The sequence below is a fragment of the Lissotriton helveticus genome, chromosome 8, assembly GCF_964261635.1.
Source record: "Lissotriton helveticus chromosome 8, aLisHel1.1, whole genome shotgun sequence".
Taxonomy (NCBI): domain Eukaryota; kingdom Metazoa; phylum Chordata; class Amphibia; order Caudata; family Salamandridae; genus Lissotriton; species Lissotriton helveticus.
The window spans coordinates 1,296,715,314-1,296,727,815 of record NC_136069.1 but is presented as its reverse complement, the minus strand read 5'-3'; positions in this window follow the sequence as shown (position 1 = coordinate 1,296,727,815).

Here is a 12,502-nt window from a genome sequence, read left to right as displayed (position 1 = left end):
TTTTACAATAAGTATTCAAGTGACATTCAAGTGAGCTTAAAATAAGGTTAAAAACAGTTCTCGCTCCCGGCTTCCGCCTCAGGAGCTCAGTGCTTCTAAAGAAAGGCGCTAGCAGTCAGCGTCTATATGTAGTACGGCGGAGGCGGGGGGGGGGCCTCTAAAAGGGGCGTGGCCTCCAGGCTCGCCGGAATGGCGGCAGAAGTGATTTTCAATGAAGGTACCGCGGCAACGCTAAATCCGTTGCACAGACTGTTCAGGAGCTGAGAAAGTGAGTTTTACAATAAGTATTCAAGTGACATTCAAGTGAGCTTAAAATAAGGTTAAAAACAGTTCTCGCTCCCGGCTTCCGCCTCAGGAGCTCAGTGCTTCTAAAGAAGGGCGCTTGCAGTCAGCGTCTATATGTAGGACGGCGGAGGCGGGGGGGGCGTGGCCTCCGGGCTCGCCGGAATGGCGTCAGAAGTGATTTTCAATGAAGGTACCGCGGCAACGCTAAATCGGTTGCGCGGACTGTTCAGGAGCTGAGAAAGAGACCTGGTAGGGTTCTTGCATGGGTGATAACGCAGAAGTGGGGTGATGGCAATTTCTTTTTTGCATATTTCAAACTTGTAAAAAGTTGAGGCTGATATCACGCATTACTCAGGTCAGGTCTCTCTTGCATGAAAAAATGCAAATCCGAGGGAGAGTTTAGCTGATCCAATCACCTGTACAGAATACAGTACCAATCTGAGAAACAGTAAGTAGGAAGGCTCCTGGTCCTGATGGCATAGCGACTGAACATTGGAGAGCAGACTCACAGCTGGTAGTCCCTTATTTGTTATGCATGTAAACTGGAGTGATTGGTTACGGATGCCTGAACCTTTACACATAAAGTTGTGATTAGCAGACTATTTAAAGATGGTACATTCCCATCCAATTTATACTCTTACAGATTCATTTCACGTATCAACCCAAATAAAAAATAAAATCATGCTCAAGTAATCGCAGGAATATTACCGAAGTTCATTCTGTTTCTAGTCTCACTATAGCAGACCAGGTTTATCCCTGACAGATCCACTTGTAACAATCTTATCAAGTTTTTCTGTTGGATGTCTAATGTGAACCTGATGCTTCGCTCTTTGGTTGCTACTCTAAATGCTGAGAAGGTCTTAGATGTATTTTGGTTAATTTTGTCCAGCGAGTTCTTCGCCCCTTATTATGCTTTTCTTTTGGTGTATTTTTAGGTCTGGCATTAGCCAAGACCTTTTGATTTTAGTAAAATTATATGTATAATGTACCCATTATAGGGGCTGTCAGTCACCTCTCTTCATTAGTCACCTCTCTTCATCCATTGATCAGTTGCTGTGTCACTCACATTTTGCTTCCACCCACTACAGCATGGGGAAGTGGGGCAGCCTACTTAAGCCACTGGTTTACTTCACTTTGCATGACTGTATTTTGATCATTCACAATACGCATATCTTGAATACGACAAAGGAATTCCCTTCAGTGGCAGTGTTTTTGTTTTCACTTTATGATTACTTTAGCGCTACCTTTGTATTTACAGCTGATGTGATAATAGGATGCCTTCTACAGATGTGGCACAGGGCACATTCCATCTTTATCAGTTCCTGTCTCTTGCCTAAGCTGTTAAAAATCATTTTGTAGTGTCCTTTGTTTATTTGACTGCTGGTATTTTACAGAATAACAGATCGTGTCCATTTGCTCTTTTTACAATGCATGTAGTGCATACACTGAAAGCTTTAATATCATACCATGTGAATTCATAAGCGGACACTTCTTCAGAACACACTCAATCAATTAAGTTGTATTTGTATAGCACGCCTAATAACCTCGGGGGATACAGGCATTGTGCTACAGGTATCAGTTGAAGAGCCAGGCCTGGAGTCCCTTTCTGAAGTGGTTCAGCAAAGGTGAAGTGCGGAGGTGGAGGGTGTTCAAGGCTTTGGCAGTGACATGAAAGATCAGCTGCAGTGCATAAGTGGTTTCTGAGTGAGGGCGAGGGGTGTGGAGCGAAGGTTTCTGGTTGGTTGGGAGATCAGGTGAGGATCATGTCGTTTGGTCCTTGGTTGTGGAGGCCTTTGTAGGCATCGGTCAGGAGCATGAACTGGCATCTCTTCTGGACGGGGAGCCAGGGGAGGCTTTTTAGGTGCTGGGTGATGTGTGTCCTCTGAGGCGCGCTGCGTTCTGGATAGTCTGGAGTCTTTGCATGAGTTCTGCGATGGTGCGAATATAGAATGCATTGCCGTTGTCGAGCCTGCTGATTCTGGACTCAGTTTCAACAATTGTTCTTTAATGAATTTTACCCAGGAAGCAAACCTGTCTTTAGTGTGGTTAATTTGCAGCACTTGTAACTCCTTTTTCTTTCTTTGTTACCTTCTTTGTTTCTGTCGGTTTCTTTCCTTCCTTCTTTGCCTTTTGTTTTCCTTCTTTCTTGCTTTCTTTCTCTCTTGCCTTCTTGCTTTCCTTCGTTCTTTAATTTTCTTTCCTTTCTTTCTTTTGTTCTTTCTTCTAACTTGCCTTCTTTTTTCCTTCTTTCTCTCTTTTCCTTTCTTCCCTTCTTCTGTTTACTTTCTTTCATTCTCCCTTTCCATATTTTTTCCCTCCTGTCTTGTTCTTCCTTTTTTCTTTCTTTCTTTCTTTCTTTCTTTCTGTCTTTCTTTCTTTCTTATTCTGTGATTTCTTTCCCTTTTTCTTCTTTCCATTTCCTTTCTTTTTTCTCGCTCTCTTTCATTCTTTCTTTCTTTATTTCTGCCTTCTTTTATTTCTATTCATGTTATTAATATTGTCTTTCTTACTAGCCTTCTTTCTTGCCCTGTTACTTTCTTTCCTTCTTTTGGTTTTCTTTCCTTCTTGCTTGCTTGCTTTCTTTTCAATTTCTTTCTTCTGTCTTTCTTGTTTTCTTGTCTTTGTTCTTTCTTTCCTTCTTTCTTGCCTCCTTTTACTCTTGCCTTCTTTAGTTTCTTCTTTCTTTCCTTCTACTTTCTTTCTTTCTTTCTTGAGGCTGGCAGAATTATTGACTTTTTAGGTGTATGGTAGCCAAGACATTTAGATTGTAATAAAATTATGTTTATATCACAATTACTTATAGGGGTTTTTAGCCGCACACCATACATTTGTCTGTCGTTGTGTCATTCACACTTTTCCTTCAACCCACTACAACATGCTTCACAGGACAATGCGTCAGCCCACATCAGACATTGGCTGACTTCACTATGAAATACAGCATGCTAATCTTTCAAAAGGAGCACATTCCTACCCCAAGTAGTTCCCTTCAGTGCCAGGGAGCACTATGGTAATGTGTGCTGTTGGCCCTGTAACTTCGCTAACAATGAGGTTTTGTAAAACACATGAAAAAACAAACCAATAATTGCCAAGAGGCTAAAGGCCAAAGCCAGACGTTTTGTCTTTACAATTGATTGCTTGTTTGCTGCTTTTGGAGCTGTTCCATTTGGTTTCCAACTGCCTTTTTCTGCTTGTCCTGTGTTTTGTTAGTTATCGATGCCAGCGGATCTGCTTACCGGGACTATACTCCACTATATGGGTAATTCTTCGATGACCTTGATTGACAACCTTAGGTAGGGGAACCCATTTGAGTTGCATTTGTGCTTGTAATCCACCCATATTCTCTAATTGTTAATTTATTTAGGCTATCACTACCTGTTCAGACACCTGGGATGTGTTCACTCCATGTAATAGAAGTATCTGGATATTATTCAATAGTTTCCTTTCTTATTACAGGCATTCATTTACAACAATATTTTTATGTATATAAAAATGTGATAATAAAAATGCAAGATACACAAGGTATTCTACAAACTCCTTTTCCTAGAACTGACTATCTTTGTTGCTTTGATATAGCAAGAGCTGTTTGTTCAGTCTAAGGACTGCTTGACCCTATAAAACAACTGCAATAGCTTTTTGTTAGACCCTCACTCATTCTAATAGTGGCATGCTTCATCATTGGTTTTCGTTCTGCTCCCTAAAACCATGACGGGCTCATCCATATTCCAGGGAGCACTTATGCCAGGGTCTTCTAAGGAAAAAAATGTCTCGGGACACCTAGATATCCCTTTATTAATTGTGTTCCTGGTGTGGTTGAAAAAAATCATTCTAGTGGCGGTGTAAGAGGGGACGATGACCCTACAACCTCTGCTTTGTCAAAATATTTCAGCCGAAATTAAAGGCTCATTGGGTCCTGTGCTTTCATCAGGACTAAGCTTATTACCCCCTGAAATTTTCATTTTATAAGGTTTGTTTCTTAACCTAACTATTTTAGTTAGGAAGTGCAGTCACATATAAAACATAAAACATACTAAAAAAATCTATTTCCCCTCTTCCAGTGGCTATTTGCCGAGATTTCTGACATAAAAAAATTACAGCACACAGTACTGGTATTAAACAATCCTTGCTTAGAGCACCACATCATGTTCACCTATCATTGTGACCACACACCACATAACCTTGAATGTATTTGTAAATATTGATATGAATTCAATCAACATCTATCGTTTTTTTATGCACATAAGACAAGACCGATTATGACAAAATTAAACTTATCTGTGATATATTGTAAGCAGCACTGAAAATCGTGATGTAAAACATACTGACTGTCCTTACCCAATTTTGGGAACATTCTGTGTCACATGGGGAGTGGATGCTCCTGTAGTCACACTCTGTTGTGCCATGATCAGACAGCATATTTGGAAGGTAGTTTTATGGAGAACAAAAAATACAATGACCGCCGAACAACGTTTTGCCTTTGAAATACGGGCAGAATAATAAATGTGTCTGAACCACGCATTACGTTTACAACACAAGTCGTACATGCGTTAGGTCAAGCAGCGTTGGACTTTAAAGTCCAACGCTTTCCCTACTGTTATGGAGACTGGAGTTGGAATAGTAAATTATACTATTCCAAAGTCCAGAACTCCTCTAAGGCTAGTCGCTGTAATGACTGGCTTTGTAATTGGAATGCGTGGTACAGACACATTTGTTAGTCCGCCCGCGTTCTTAAGGAACGTGTGGAAAATTAATGTGTGGCTGTGTTACACAACCTACTTTCATAGGCCATCGCAAGGGTCCAATGGGACCTGCAATAGATGGTGGGTAAAGAAACAGAAAGTCAGAGATCTCTGTTTTCTCCCGTTCATATGCTGCGCGTTATTGGTCTTCACCAGCATTGTGTAAATACTCACTTCGTCAAGGGAACCATGTCACCTTCAGTACCTACTCGTGACCCGTCTACTCCTGTCCGCCTGAGAAGTTGAGTTTCTCAGCTTCTATATGTAGAGGCTCGGTTGTGGGCTCCTGCAGTAATCAGGGAAACGCACACTGCATGTAGTGTCGGCGTCAGCGCCTGCATGATATACCACTGGGTCAAGGGAAATGTAGTTCCCGAGCTGCAGTGGTCATGTATGTCAGGTTTACTGTACTTGAGCTGGTAAGGAAACAGAAGCTGCACATCTTGGGATATATAGTCCCCAGAGCACAGGATCACAGAATTGGGCGAGGAGTTCTTCTAAAAAATTATCAATAAGAACTCCAAGGAGCCAACCTATATATGGGTCTTGAAATGTGTGTGGCAGTCTGGGATACAATATAGGTGTGTCTAGGATAGTTTTTTGTGTGAGAAATAAATGATCTGTCCTTCCTTTGGGGGTCAAGATATGTAGCAAACCGGTCACCAGTATACAACACAAGTGGGTGAAATCATTCCAGCACATTTACATTCAGCCCTGTAATTGAGGCTGAAATTTATAAACCCAGCATTGCTCACATTCTTGTTCTTGTTCATGATTGTGTTAATTTTTTCACTAATGGTCCAATGAGAATCATATTTGGAATGACCCTTCTCAAAGTAATTTACTGTCAGTCTTGTTGTGTTAAGCTGTCATCCGATAATACTTAGATGTTTGCATATTCTGGTTTTGACTTTCCTTGAGGTCCTCCCTATCTATTGCATCTATCAAGGGCAGACAATAAGGTACATCACATTAATTTGTGGAGTTGCAGTTGGTATCGTTTCTCTGCTCCAAAGGGGTGCCTAGTACCAAATCAGTTGTCTTACTGTGCGTGGTGAACGTGCAAACAGATCACCCACAAGAGGGATAGTGGCCAGTCACCCTAGGTAAATTTCAGAGGGTTATTTCACACTCAGTTGTTTTTTGCATTGGCTTGGTGCGGATTAACAGATCTCCCAGACTTGTACTCATATACATGAAAATTCTAATGCTGCATCTCCTCTTTTTGTTCGTCTTCAAGGAGGGATGGTCTGTGAGTATTTTGTACCGTAGCTTTAGCTCTATCAATCAATTTTGTGGGATAATATCTCTCAGTGAATTTTTTTTTTACCATGGTGTCATCTACTGCTTTATACTGCTGGATGTCAGCACAGTTGCAGCACAAAAGTTACCAAGGCTGCTTTTGGACTCAGACTGAGCAAATATGACTGACACGATCCGCTGTTATGGAAAATGACCCCTGCATATTTAAAGTGAACCGAGTCCATGATTTCTTTGCCCTGCAACTTCCAGATGAAAGGCCTCCTGAAGCCAATTTATTTTTAAGTTGTGACGTTCAAAATCGTATATGTATGTATGTATGTATGTATGTATACTTGTTAAGCGCAACTGCCACCCAAAGGGTATCCTGGCGCTGTGACCATAACAATCCATCAGGTGTAATACACTACATTGCTCTTGGAAAGAGGTGGGTTTTAAGATCCTTCTTGAAGGAAGTCAGATCTTGCCTACTCCTCAGCGACAGAGGTAAAGTGTTCCACAATTTGGCGGCCGCAAACCTGAAGGCACGGCCGCCCATCCTCACTCTGTTAATCTTAGGGACCATCACCAAGAACGTTGAAGAAGACCTCAGGGGTCTAGCGGCTTAGTACCAAGAAAAAAGATTTTGAAGCAGCGTTGGTCCCAGTCCATGCAAAGCCCTGAAGACAAGGCATGAGGCCTTAAAAAGAATCCGCTGCTGGACAGGTAGCCAGTGGAGATCAGACAGTGCTGCCGATGACGATGCAGAACGTGGGCGAGATAAAGCCAATCTGGCTGCCATATTTTGAATCCTCTGTAACTTTTATACCAGGATATTGGGAGCCCCCAGAAGCAGTGCGTTGCAGTAGTCTAACCTACTGAGGATGGTACTATGCACCACTTCTGCCCTGGCTCCTAGAGGAAGTAACGGCAAGATTTTTCGTAAAGCTCGAAGCAAGCCCATACAAGTCGCCGTGGTCCTGTTGACAGAGGCGTCAAGCTGCAGGCTAGGCTCAAACAAGACCCCTAAGTTGCGAGCCGATTCGGCCGCGGTCACCGTACCCAAGATAGAGGCTGGCCAAAAGTCGTCCGGCAGCGGGCGAGGAAGCCGATCCAAGGAGTAGTGAAGAACCTCGGTTTTCGACCCGTTGAATTGAAGCGAGTTGAGTCGTAGCCATTCTGCTGTTGCCGACATGCACCGGTGAAAGGTGTCCCTCGAGACTGTCTCTTTGCCCTCAAATGAAAAAATCAGTTGAGTGTCATCGGCATAGTTGATGACTGATATGCCGAATGACTTTATCAAACTTATTAGGGGTCGGAGGTATAGGTTGAAGAGGATCGGACTGATCGCTGACCCCTGAGGTACACCTTGATTCACCTGACGCACGGCTGATCGAAACGGTGGCAACGCCACGGCTTGCTGTCTGTTGCAGAGATAGGATGTTAACCAGCTTAAAGCCAAGCCGGTTACACCTGCTCTCCGAAGGCGGCCCAGTAAAACCGCGTGGTCCACCGTGCCGAACGCGGCCGACATGTCAAGCAGCACTAAGAATGCTGCCTTACCCATGTCGACACGCGTTCGCAGATCATCTAACACGGCGACAAAGGTGGTCTCAGTGCCATGGGCCGGCCTAAAGCCGAATTGGGCTACATCCAGACAAGAGTTGATTTCAAGGAAGTTGGATAAGGCTCTTGTGACCAGCTTCTCTATGATTTTTATCGGGAATGGTAAAAGCGAGATGGGCCTGTAATTGGCCGGACATAGAGGGTCCAAAGATGCCTTTTTTAGCAAGGGTGTTACTACTGCCATCTTCCAACTGTCTGGGACTGAAGCTGTAGCCAATGACTGACAGCAGATGGTGTAAAGTGGAGGAAACAGCTCTGCCTGAAATGACTTCCAGATCTATTGTGGCATTGGGTCAAGTGGTGAACATGAGGAAACGCAATTGGCCAGTGCGCAAAATTCCTCCAAAGAGGGGATGGGAAAACAGGACAGCTGAGATTGCTCTTCCTTGTCGTCGACCTACTCAGAATCCGAAGAATAGAGAGATTCTGAGGAGAGTGGCAGTAACGGGCCAGGCTGACCAGAAGCCAAAAGTCCATTCAAAATTGTCCTGATTTTCTCCTCAAACGCAAAGGCCAGAGAATCGCACAGTTCCTTTATATTTGGTTACTATGGTATTTGCCGAAAAGTAACTCCTAGTGCACGCACGGAACATTGCAGCCAGATACTGGTAAGATCTAAGTACAATGTTTTACCAGCGTATTGTGTAATGTGCAAGATTTTGCAATTGATTGAACAAGCTCTCAAAGTAGCAGTAGCATGGCCAATATTGGCCAAGTACGGCTATACACCCAGAGGGCAAGCTTGTATCCCTGTTTCAACCCTTTATTAGTTATGATTTTATTAGTGAGGGGCAAATTGGCATGGTGTGACCTGCATCAAGGTGTTATGGTAAAATAACTAGATTGCCCTAAGTAGCTGATTGGCGATGCCCCAGTCAATGAACTAGCACCAAAGATGGGCATGTCCATAATGTCTGAGGCGGAACTGAAGTCAATGAAAAAAGCAAACAAGGGTTTATTTGGACCATTAGTGTAAAGATTAATCAACATTGGCAAGATAAGGTGCAATGGTGTCACAAGTACTGCTGCCAGTCTGAAAGCCAGCCTTAAACCAAGGAGTGAGTCCTCACGTTTGCCCACTCTTTTAGGTCATGCAGCAGCTGCCAGGCTTAACATGTGGCTTCAATGCCAAGTAGCGAACTAAGCCTGTAATTAGAAAGATTGCCTTTGGAGCCCTTTTTGTGAAATGAGTGGATGATGGAGATGAATCTGGAATGGGCTCAAAGTAGTAACACTCATTAAAGAGTTCAGTTAGGTTTCTGGCCCAAGAGTGACAGTCGTTTTTTAAGAGGGTTATTGGAAGGCAATTAAGACCTGGGGCACCATAGTTTCTGCTTTGCTTAATGCACTTAAATATCTCATCCAAATGGCTTAGATCTGCCAAATATTCACAAGGTTCAGTATAATTTTCCTTGTCACATTTATTTGTGCTTAACACAGGTAGCAACGCAGTACAAAAAAAACCGAATGTCATTATAACCCTATTGTTTTGGACTGAGATGGTACCTGCACGTTTTTGATTGTTAGCTGAAAAGCTCTTGACAAGCACCCACACTGTTAAGTCTCTTGAGCAACATGTCTAATGCAGTTGGAGCCACTGGGAGACAGCATGATCTGCTTTTGCCTCTCATACCACTTTTTGGCATATAGACATCAAATGTCTATACAGTGCCAAGAAGACAGTTCCACAGAGTGGGATATTAGCTTACATGGGGGCATATTATCAAGAAACAGCATTAACATTATCACCTTTTTAGCGGCAGAAACCTGCTGCTAAAGCGGCGATAATGGGCTTGATAATACGCCCTTGAGAATTCCCATAGAAGCCCATGTTCTGGTGAGAACATGGGCTTCTATGGGAATTCTCTACGGCATATTATCAAGCCCATTATCGCCTCTTTAGGTGCAGTTTTCTGCTGCTAAAGAGGTGATAATGTTAACGCCGTGCTTGATAATATGCCCCATAGTGCATTGGAGATTGAACTTTTCAAAGAAAAAAGTTTAACGGAGAACCATGGTTTGTTTGCAGAGCATATAATTATATCGCTATGTCTTTTGCTATGAGTATCCATAAATGCAATTTTCAGAGCAACGGTGATAGGTCGTCATGAAGAGCCTCCATACATTTAAATGTTTCAGCTGGATCAGTGTATACCTATCCCAATAATTGGCTGGGTGTTGACCGTTCCAAATAATTGAAGAGAATAGCTGAGGCATAGGATCACTTTCCAGCTTTGAAACTTGTAAAATCAGTTGTACATGTGGAATAAAGTCAATGATACAAATACATAGTCTTGTACCGCATTCCTCAAGAGTAATTAATATAGGTGCATACTTAATCAGTTGGTGGCTTGTAATCCTGCTATACAGGACCCAGAAGTCAGATGCAAATAGATTATCTAGAAACTGAATTTCTTTTGGATCTGTTTTGTTGGAAGATACAATGGGAGTCTAGGTTAGTCAAAGAACAATTTTGTTCAATCTTCCAGTCATCCCCAGGGATTATAAATCGGATGTAAATTTAGGACTTCTGTTAAAATCTGCATACTTGGACCTAAGGTATGATAGTCGATCAATTAAAGAATTCAGCCGACTCCCAAAACAAAATGTCAAAAAAAGGGTACAGGGTAGAAATGCCCTATCCTCCTAGCCTGGGTCCTGGGGTCCCAGAGGGAACCCACCAGGCCAACAGAAGCATTTTTTGAATTTTGGGAATATTCCTGTGTGGTCTCCCATGCTTGCTTTTAATGTTGCTCCCAGGTGGGCCAGGTCCCAGGGGCAATTGTATTTTAATTAGTAAGGAGGGGGGAGCATCAGGCCCCCTTCCTAGGGCTTATATATGCCCCAGGGTCCACCAACTCCCTGGGGTTCTTGTTTATATTAATGTAGGGGTACATGCAGACGCCCCGGGCCCTGGGGACTGCCTCCTCCCCGGGGCTTTAACTTAAAAAATAGATAGGGGGCACCATAAACCCACTGGGCCCCAGGGATAACCACCTACCCAGGATTTTTAATTTAAAATAGATAGGGGGGCTGTGTGGACCCCCCCAGCCCCGGGGACCACCAACATCTCCCTGGGGCCAGTCTCTGCAAAAAGAAATACGGGAGCCGCGCGGGCCCCTCCTGGTACCCTTAATGGACCTGGGGACCATCACCCCCTAGGGCTGGGTCCTGCTATGTCCCGAGATGCCCACCCGCAGGACAAAGCTGTTTGCTTTTGCTGGCCAGGAGCTGTGACTGCTCCCACCATGCAAAAGCAAACACTCTGCTTTCAGAAAGCGGGAGCTGTCAAACCGCTCCCTCTTGCTGAAAGCGGAGTTTTTATGTCTTTATCTACCCATGCAGGCAGGGAAAGGGATTAAACTAAGGCTCTCGCATGCAGGGAGCTGCAGTTCCAGCAGCTGCCTGTGTGTGACAGCAATGCTGGCTCCCACAGGAGGCGGGGAGCTGGCTAGGACTGCAGGGGCCTTGAAGCTCCCCCCGCATTTCTCTTTCTGCACACTGGTGCACTGGGTAGGATGCAGGGCATACAGAAGACATGGCCAGGCCCTGGGGACGGGGTCCCTCAGGGCCATGACCGACACAGGAAGGTGGGCCGCATGGCCCTCCTCCCCCATTGAATTATGACCTGGCCCCAAAGGATGGGATCCCGGGGCCAAAATCGACCAGGGGAGGAGGATCACGTGGCCCCCTCCACATTAAATTTTAACATAGTCGTTTTGGCCCTGAAACTCATTTCACAAAAAATTAAACCTCAATTTGAGGCACTTACAAATATAAACATAGCAGGTGACTCCGTTGAAGCTCGACTTATGTAAAGAACAAATGACCCTAGCTCCTGGCTTTGGCAAAGGCAAAGCAAGTGTGTTTTCTTGGCAATTCCATATTGGAAAACGATCTGAAATCCTTCCTGGAGGTGACTGTATTTTTGATCCATTGGAGCTCAATCTGTATGTAACTGTGACAAGTGGGTTTTTGTCATCCTGTCTTAGCGAGAGCAGAGTACATGATTTTCCCTTTAAATTACTACGAGTATGCAAATGTACAAATCATTTGGGCCCACATGCATCAAGCATTTTTGGATTCGCAAACGGTGCGATTCCTTAAAATCGGCCGTTTGCGAATGCAAAAGTGCTGTTTGGAATGCATCATGCTATTTTAGAAAATGCAATTTTTTTGCAAATTCTAAAATAGCGATAGCACATAAGAAATCGCAATTGTGCGATTTCTAAAATCTATGCATCATTTAAAAAAAAAGTGCGATTTTTCAAATAGGAAGTGCAAATTACCACGAAGTTCAACCTCGTGGTAATTTGCGAAATTGTTTAAAAATGCACAAAAATGTATTTTTTAAACTGTTAAGTTACAGACACACATGTCCTTAGGACATGTGTGTATGTAACTTATACTGAAAAGTACATTTCATGGGTGCAGGGGGGGGTCATTTGCACCCCCCTCTCCACCCTTGAAATGCATTGATGAATTGCGATTTCAAATAGCGAATTCGCAATTCCCATTCATTCCTATGGGCATTTTGGCCCATAGGAATGAATGGGAATTGTGAATTCGCAATTGAAAATGTGCATTTTTTTTGCAAATCGGTAAAAATAGCGATT